An 8,925-nucleotide genomic window follows, 5' to 3' on the forward strand; every position below is an offset into this window, starting at 1 on the left:
AAATAGTAAAACTCCACCCCATCCTATACAATATACAAAATCAGTTTTTCTCTCATATGCTTTGTGTCATAAAAATTTTTTGGCGCCAGGCGCGGTGGCTCAAGCCTGTAATCCCAGCACTTTGGGAGGCCGACACGGGCGGATCACGAGGTCAGGAGATCGAGACCATCCTGGCTAACCCGGTGAAACCCTGTCTCTACTAAAAAAATACAAAAAACTAGCCGGGCGAGGTGGCGGGCGCCTGTAGTCCCAGCTACTTAGGAGGCTGAGGCAGGAGAATGGCGTGAACCCGGGAGGCGGAGCTTGCAGTGAGCCGAGATCCGGCCACTGCACTCCAGCCTGGGCGACAGAGCGAGACTCCATCTCAAAAAAAAAAAAAAAAATTTTTTTTGGCTTAAGCAAATGCCAAAAATTTTTCTTCCGTGTCTTCTAGAAGTTTCATAGTTTAAAATATAATGTTTAGGCCTATGCTTCATTTTAATTTGATTTTTGTATATGGTATAATTAAGTACAAATATTCTATTGTTTCAGCATCATTTATTGAAAAGCTACTCTTTCCCCATTAATTTACTTGGGCAACACTGTCAAAAATCAAATGATTGTACTGTATATGTCTATTTTTGAATTCACTATTCTATTTCAGTTACCTATATATCTATTCTTATGTCAATACCATATCATCTTCATTATAGTAACTTTATCATGTTTTGAAATCAGGTAGTGTAAGTAGTCCATTTTGCCATTTTCATTAAAAATCATCTTGGTTCTCTACTGCTTCTGTATTGTCATGTAAATTTAAGAATAAAATTGCCTATTAATTCTTACAAAAATTATGTGTCAATGTTGATTGAAATGTTTTTGAATGTATATTTCACTGTGGGGAGAATAAATACCCTAATAATACATAAACTCCCAGTCCACAAACACAGTGTATGTCTTTACTGGTTTAGGTCTTCTTCAATTTCTCTCAGCAATATTTTGTAATCTTAAGGTAAATGTATTGCACACATTCTACTAAAGTCATCCCTAAATTATCACATTATGATGCTACCACAGCTGTTTTTTCAATTTCCAATTTTTCATTGTTAGTATACAGAAGTACAATTTACTTTTATATATAGACCTTGCATCCTCTGATATTGCTAAACATCCTTATTCGTTCTAGTAGTATGTTTATTCAATTCAGAAATAGCAAAGAAATAATTCGTTATCTATAGTTTCTTCAAATCATTCATATATTTGTACCTACCTCTTCTCTCTACGTTAAAATCATTAGAAGTGTGCATAAAAACTAGAAAATGCCTGTTAAAAGAGAAGCTACTGCCTGCTGTCTACCAGAGGAATATATGTTTGATGAGAGATGCTTGGTTTGGGAAATCTGTTCTTGCTGTCAAATGCAGTTCTGGCTATATGCAAATAGAAATATGAACCTATTGCTCACTGCTTCCTGTGGTTCTGTGTGTCCCAGGAATGCCACTCTGACTGCCAGCCTCCATCTGGCTTCTCAATTAGAGCCCAATAGGACAACTGATTTTCTGTTGTTCTAATGAGAAGGCAATCAGTTATGTGTTTCTTTCCATCAAAACTTGATTTGGTTATGGAATAGTATGATTTTTATTATTGCTATTTTAATATGCCCTGGGCTGTTTAGTATTTATAATCTTTATTCTTCATGCCTATCTCTTATCCCCTAACACATTTATAGCCAATTTTCTGAATTATCGAAGTTGATACAAGGAATAGTTATTTTTATATTGGGATTGTGAAAGAAAACCCGTTTAGTTCAATAAATACAGTGTTAAAAGGACATTACTAGGACATAATAATATAAGTTGAACTCCTATAGTTATACACCATGGATAACTAGAGGCAACATGCTAAAAAAAATGTTAACTGGCTGCCTGTATTAGTCTGTTCTCCCACTGCATAAGGTTGTACATGAGACTGGGTAATTTATAAAGGAAAGAGGTTTAAGTGACTCACAGTTCTGCAGGGCTGGAGAGGCCTCAGAAAACTTACAATCATGGTGGAAGGGGAAGCAAATATGTCCGCCTTTACATGGCAGGAGGAAGAAGAAGGATGAGTGCCCAGCAAAAGGGAAAGCTCCTTATAAAACTGTCAGATCTCATGAGAACTCACTATCACAAGGACAGAATGGGGGAAGCAGCCCCATGATTCAATTATCTCTACCTGGTCTCTCCTACTACAACATGTGGGGATTATGGGAACTACAATTGAAGATGAGATTTGGGTGAGGACACAGCCAAACCATATCATTGCCAATGATCTTTGTTTTGTAAGCCTGTTCAAAGACAGGGCATAAAAGGAAAGTCTGAGAATGACTTGCACAATCTAAACCAATCATAATGAAATTAATGAAGCATCTGTGTTTCATTTTCTACTGTGTTCTTTAGAAGAGCTGCTAGACCTAAATCGTAAAATAGTTATAATAGGATTTTACCTCTTTTTCCAATCCATGCCTTTTGGGGAGATGATGGTCTCAAGGACATTGCCATGAGGTGAGAACAGAGAGATGAAAGAAAATTATTGACAAAAATGATTAATGCATTTTAACTAATCCATAGCATAAGCATAAATGACATAGTATGCTTTACTATGTCTTTTCCTCTGAAGGAAATCTTACACCATAGCCTTTGAGACTGACAGATTTATGTTAGTAACTTGGAGTCTGGATCCAACAGGTAAAATGAGATGAAGACACTCACTTAAGAGAACAGCAATGCATTGCCCGTATTACTGTAAGTCCATATCTTTTTCTCAGACATAAGTGTTTTCTATATCTAGTTAGCTATGTATCTAGATCTAGATCTGATGATATAGTATCTACATATGGATAGACAGATAAAATAAGCACACACATGCACATGCTTTTTCTTCTAGTGTTAACTTTCTTACATATGGGGTGTGCCTAGGCTAGGGGTATTTATGTATGTATTTGTGTCTAATGAAAAAAAATTATTTCCATAAGGTTAAAATGTATTTCTGACTAATAAAATGAATTAGATACCTCAGTGATAGAAAGTCGAGCCACTCCTGGCTTCTCACTGGAATTTGATGTGAGTCAGTCAAACAAGGAAACACTTGCCATAATTTCAATAGCTAGCTAGTGTTTCTGCAGTTGAAAAAATATCAGAATTCAGGAGTCCAACAGTATTGGTCTTTGAAAAATGGTTTTGAAAGATGTGTCACATTACTTCATATAGAAGTATACCTAAAAACAAGTGAATGTAGCTTTGAATCAATAAGAAAACAAGGACAAAATATATACAATAAATTGGCGTAGATGAACTTCTGAAAGCCATCTCCAGAGGGCAATAAAAATAAAATGACAGAAAAGTACCCTGAATATTATGACTGAATCAGAACGAAAGACAGGTTTTCTTTGATTTTTTAATAAAATAATTTGGTAAGAATAATTTAGTACAATGCACAAACCCAAGTACAGTGTGACTATAAAGTAATGAAACCTATTTAATCAATCTCACATACAACTATGTTTCCATTCAGATGCTATAAATTGAAAAGTGTCAACTTGTCTAGGAATCTTTATGGCATCTATGCATAAGCAGGCCCTTTACTAGGATGTTGATTTGCTCTATTCCTGGTTTCTATCGGAACTATTATGTATTTTCCAGTCAAGCTTAAAATAGGTCACACTGAAACTTTAATGAGATGCCTTCTCCTAAGGAACTTCTCTCTAATGACTTCAAGTCCACTTTTCTAACCAAAGAACAGGAACAATTCTTTACACCCAAACATTCAGATTCTTTTAGTTAATAAATTGATTATCCAGATGTTCTTCTCCAAGTGAGGCCAAATCTTTGAATGCTACAAATTATTTTCTCATGCTTCACATCACATAGGCAAAACAGTTTCATGTGGTAGTACATAGATATAATTGTGAGCCTTATATGGTTTAAATAAACTTTGGGATTTTCTTCCCTGAAGTGGAGTTTTAAATTTCTGAAATTCAGTTCTTTTGAATTCTATGATGATCTTTGAAACCTGACTAAATTTTACCTGAAGAAAATAGCAGAAGACTGTATTTTGGTCATCTGCTGCTAGGTAAATAACAAGAGCAATATTCTTGGCAAGTCTAGCTCAGGAAAGTCATGTCCAATCACATCTGATTATATTCAGGAAGTATGGAATTTAAATGGTTTGAAAACTAATGTCTGCAATTAAATAATCAGATAAGTTGGCAAATTAACAATATCCTCTAAATTACCTCCTCAAGTAATTGTAACATTTATAATCAAATAAATTTGCAGAAAATATTTTTGCATCTTTGCTTTTTGATCTGCATCTTAAAGTGATGGCTTACCTGCTTTGATTAGCGAGAAGTCCTCATAGTCCGTTAACTCTTCAATTTTTTGGTTCTAGAGCAGGTACCAAACCTTGCAGATTTCAGTTTTTGTATTTTGTTTTTTACCTTTTTTGATCTTTCCCTACAAGCCTTTCTGCATATTTCTTAGCTAAAAGGAGGGATCTTACATGTTAAAAACAAACCGATACAGGATCATGAGGATTTACTTCAATAGGTAGTCTTCACTAAAAACCACTGATTATGCCTGTGGTCCCTGCTTTTATTTAGTTTGATCACTTTTTCTGATATTTGCCTCTGAAAAATACTGTATCTTTCAGAAACAGTATGGGGTTATGATCAGGAAATTATTAAGATGTCAACTCAGCTTGTTCTAGTAACCTAACAAGGGTTCTACCTCTTCAGTGATACAGGAAACCTTGCACAGGAGAACAAAACAATCTGCGGGTACATCTATGAAGAGAGACTGGGAACCCTTTCTTCTTCATGTAGAAAACTAGTTGATTAACTATTAAAAGCATCAGCAATTTTAGTGAAAGTTTTTAATTATATCAATCATATATGGCCCGGAAATTAGTTCATGTGGTAACTCCAAATGTCTATAGACTGTTTCCTGACACACACAACACTCCATTGGTAACCCTGAGCATCAGTGCAATTAAACCAGAATTGACAATGCTATAGGGCTTGGAGCATATACGTTATTGCTTACTTCATGGTTTAAGTCTTAGACCTATCATTTTCTAATTATGTAACTTTGTTCAGGTGATTGCCTCTTTCTGTTTCCTCATCTATAAAATAGATAATAATACCTATTTTGCTAAAATGATATAACAAGATAACTTGTATTTCTCAGTGCCCTAGTGACCAGGACTTAAAACAATCTTCCTACAAACCATTCTCAATGTGGCAAATACAGCTTTTATAAACATTGAAGTCATCTCATGCCACCCCTCTGCTCAAAATTCTTTAATGGATGTCCCCTCAATACTTTCAGAGTGAAAGTGAAAGTCCTGACAATGACCCAGAAGACCCTGCACTATCTGTCCTCATTGCTGTCCTCATTTTCACTTCCTATAACCCTCTCCTGGCTCAGGCTGCTCTGATGGCCTGTTCTCCTTGATTCTTCACAAATCTTTTAACCATGTTCCTGTCTCAGAACCTTTGCACTATTTCCCTGCAGGGAATAACTTTCCTCCAAACAGCCACACAGTTCGCTTCCTCTCCTCCTCCAACTCTTGGCTCAGTCGCCACCTTCTCAGTGTGGCTCCATTTAAAACAACAGTCCTTCTCTTAGCCTGCCTGATTCCCTCCATCCTGTTCTGGTTTTTTCTATAACACCTGACCCTCTCTAATATACTCTATCATTGATTTGGTATGTTATTTATTTATTTCTTCCCTCACTAGAATGTTGCTCATAAAAATATATTTTTTGTTATTGTTGTCAGCTTTGTTCACTCATTTATCCCCTACACCTACAAGAGTGTTGGGCATAAAGTAGGTGCTCAAAAAATATTTGATGAATGAATAATTAGTAAGTGGTAGTGAGTTTTTGTGTTAGTACTTGGCCTAATTTACTTTCTTATGACTTAGTTCATAGCTACTTCTTGTCTCATTCTTCTCCAGAGTGCCACATATGGCAGGGTAATCATTCTTCCCAAGGAAGTGCAGCCTGGTTGTGAGCCCAGACAGCCTCCAGCTACCTCGGAACATGATCATTTCCCATTTCTCCACTTTTACAAAATAGCTGCGCAGCAGTATGCCTTTGAGTGAGCATTCAAGAGTCTCCAAAGAACACTGCTTTTTTTTTTTTTTTTTTTTTTTTTTTTTGTAGTCTTGCTGTGGAGGGAAAAAAAAATCTGCACAAAACTCGATCTTGCCAAGGGTCACAATTTCTCTCTCTTTTTTTTTTATGCCCTGCAATATAAAGTCAGTTCAGGATCTACTTTTCAACCATAGCTGACAGTGCCTGGGTCCCTCTGTCTCCACCAGACACTGGGACCATTGACTATGAGTTAAGCCTCTGACACACTACGCCCAGCTTAACTGCTGGTAATGAGAAAGGAAGAGTCACACCACAGGCAAACGACGTGCTCCTGGATGGAACTGAACATACAAAGGATGTTGGAGGTAAGGTAAATAGTGAAGAGTTTAAAGATTACTTTCTCTTAAATAATATTCTGCAAATTACCTCTTTTCTTCTCTTCCCTTTTCCTATAAATGCAAGGAGCATAAATTAAGTTGAGGACGATGACAGATGGTTTCAGAGAGAAAACATGAACAACAGTTGCTTTGTTTTTATTTGGGCAGACGCGATGGGAGAGGCTCATGCCACAGCATGAGAGGGTCAGGTATGGCTGCCGAGGAATGATTCACAGTATTCTAATGAGACTCTCTTGGATTAAAAATAGATGACTGCACATGGAAACGACACCGCTCGACTCTTAAGAATTGAGAATAAACAAAACCACCTTGCCCAGCGACTGACTTGAAGAGGATACTTCCCTAAGTTACCACTTCAAGTTTAAAATTACAGAAGAGCACACGGCTGTGTATGAATACCAATGTATGAAATGACGGTGGTGTGCGCTTCTTCAAAGGGCATAAGTTCCAAGCCCGCACCCTCCCCAGTGAATGCCTGAAACCACTATCAATTGGAACATTTCTATTCTTGTCTTCCACCCACAAATTTAATGTCTTTCCATCTTAACTAACTACTTATCATGCACTGTGGCTGTAACTTTTGTGGTTTGAGGTGTGACAGCCAAACTAGCCTGAATTTCTTTTTCTTCCTTCACAATTTCACGTATAGAAGATTCATTCTAACTGTGGATCTCAGCAACCTCAGCATAGGACTTTTTTTTCTTTCCTTGTTAAATATTTGCACTTTGGGCTCATTATCAAGTAACATAAGAGTTACTTGAAAACAAGCACTGTGATACCACAATAGTCCATCCAATCACTGATGGCTACTGAGTGACTCATGGGTGGAGAGCATCTACAGCTTGCATTTATTGGACAAAGGGATGATTCCCGTCCCAGGCAGAGTAGAGCAGGAGGGCACGAGGTTTCATCATGCTATGCAGAACGGGGGGCAATTTAAAACTTATAAATTGTTTATTGCTGGAATTTTTCATTTAATATTTTTGGACTGCTATTGACTATGGATAACTGAAACTGCAGAAGGTGAAATTGTGACTGGGGGAACTACTATATTCCAACAGTGCAATACCTGTAAGCATGTGGAAACATAAGTCAGCATAATACTGGTACAGTGTATCGATTTGCTTGCCAACCTTGTGAGTTAGTAAGGTACTAAGTTCATTCATAATTGCAAACTATTAAACTTCCTCTATGGGTAGTATTGCACTATACTTTGGGGGAAAAGATGCAGGAAACTGTCTTTCCCTCCAGGGAAGTCACAGATGAATGTGGGAGAAAGACAAGAAATAGAACGACTTATCATATATTGTGGTTATAATCAATGACAAGGTAAGTTTCTGAGTGTTACGGGAACATAGAGAGACATTGGGGGCTGGACGCAGTGGCTCATGCCTGTAATCCCAGCACTTTGGGAGGCCAAGGTGAGCAGATCACAAAGTCAAGAAATCAAGACCATCCTGGCCAACATGGTGAAACCCTGTCTCTACTAAAAATACAAAAATTAGCTGGGCATGGTGGTGCACGCCTGTAATCCCAGCGACTCAGGAGGCTGAGGTAGGAGAATCGCTTGAACCCAGGTGGCAGAGGTTGCAGTGAGCCGAGATGGTGCCACTGCACTCCAGCCTGGTGACAGAGTGAGACTCCATCTCAAAAAAAAAAAAAAAAAGATACCTTGGAGATGCAGATCTCAAGTAGAAAAGCAAAGAATGCTACATATGCTACATATTTCCAAGAAGATGTTACTTTGTCACCTTGAAGAATGCCTAAGTTGGAGTTAGCTAAATGGAGGTGTGGTTGAGTGAAAGGAGACATGATTAGCAAAAGAAAGGGCTTGAGCCAAGAGGTGAAGGCAAGAAAGTGTATCCTGAAGGACACAGAAGGGACAGAGGCAGGAAGGCTTTCTCTGGTATCCTAAAGAGTTTGGGGTTGACCCTGGACGGAGAGCTGCTAGGAGAACTTGGGTAAGGCAAAGACACAAGTATTACATTTTAGAAAAAATGATACCACTGGCAATACAGAAAATGTATCAGAGTTGAAGCCACTGGGTACATCATGTTTCAAGTCCCTGAGAATGAGAACTGAGACCTAAGGGGGTGGCAGGTAGAGGGGAATTCATGATGAACTCATAGTTTGAAATATGTTGAGTTCACATATTCAGAGAAATGTTTAGGGGAGTGGGAAAGACAAGATTTGGGCCTAAGAGAGAGAAGAAAAATGTGAGAGAGTTGAGATTATGCAGTGCTTTATCATCGCATGTATAGTCTCTTGACACATTCTTTATTTCATGTCTTCCCTGACTAGAAATAAACTTCACGAGGGTGAGAATTTTGCTTTATTTCTTTATTTCCACCATCTAGAACTGTGCCTGAACCACAGTGAGCACTCAGGAAAAATTTACTGAAAAGATGAATTATTCA

The sequence above is a fragment of the Chlorocebus sabaeus genome, chromosome 17 (assembly GCF_047675955.1).
Source record: "Chlorocebus sabaeus isolate Y175 chromosome 17, mChlSab1.0.hap1, whole genome shotgun sequence".
NCBI lineage: Eukaryota > Metazoa > Chordata > Mammalia > Primates > Cercopithecidae > Chlorocebus > Chlorocebus sabaeus.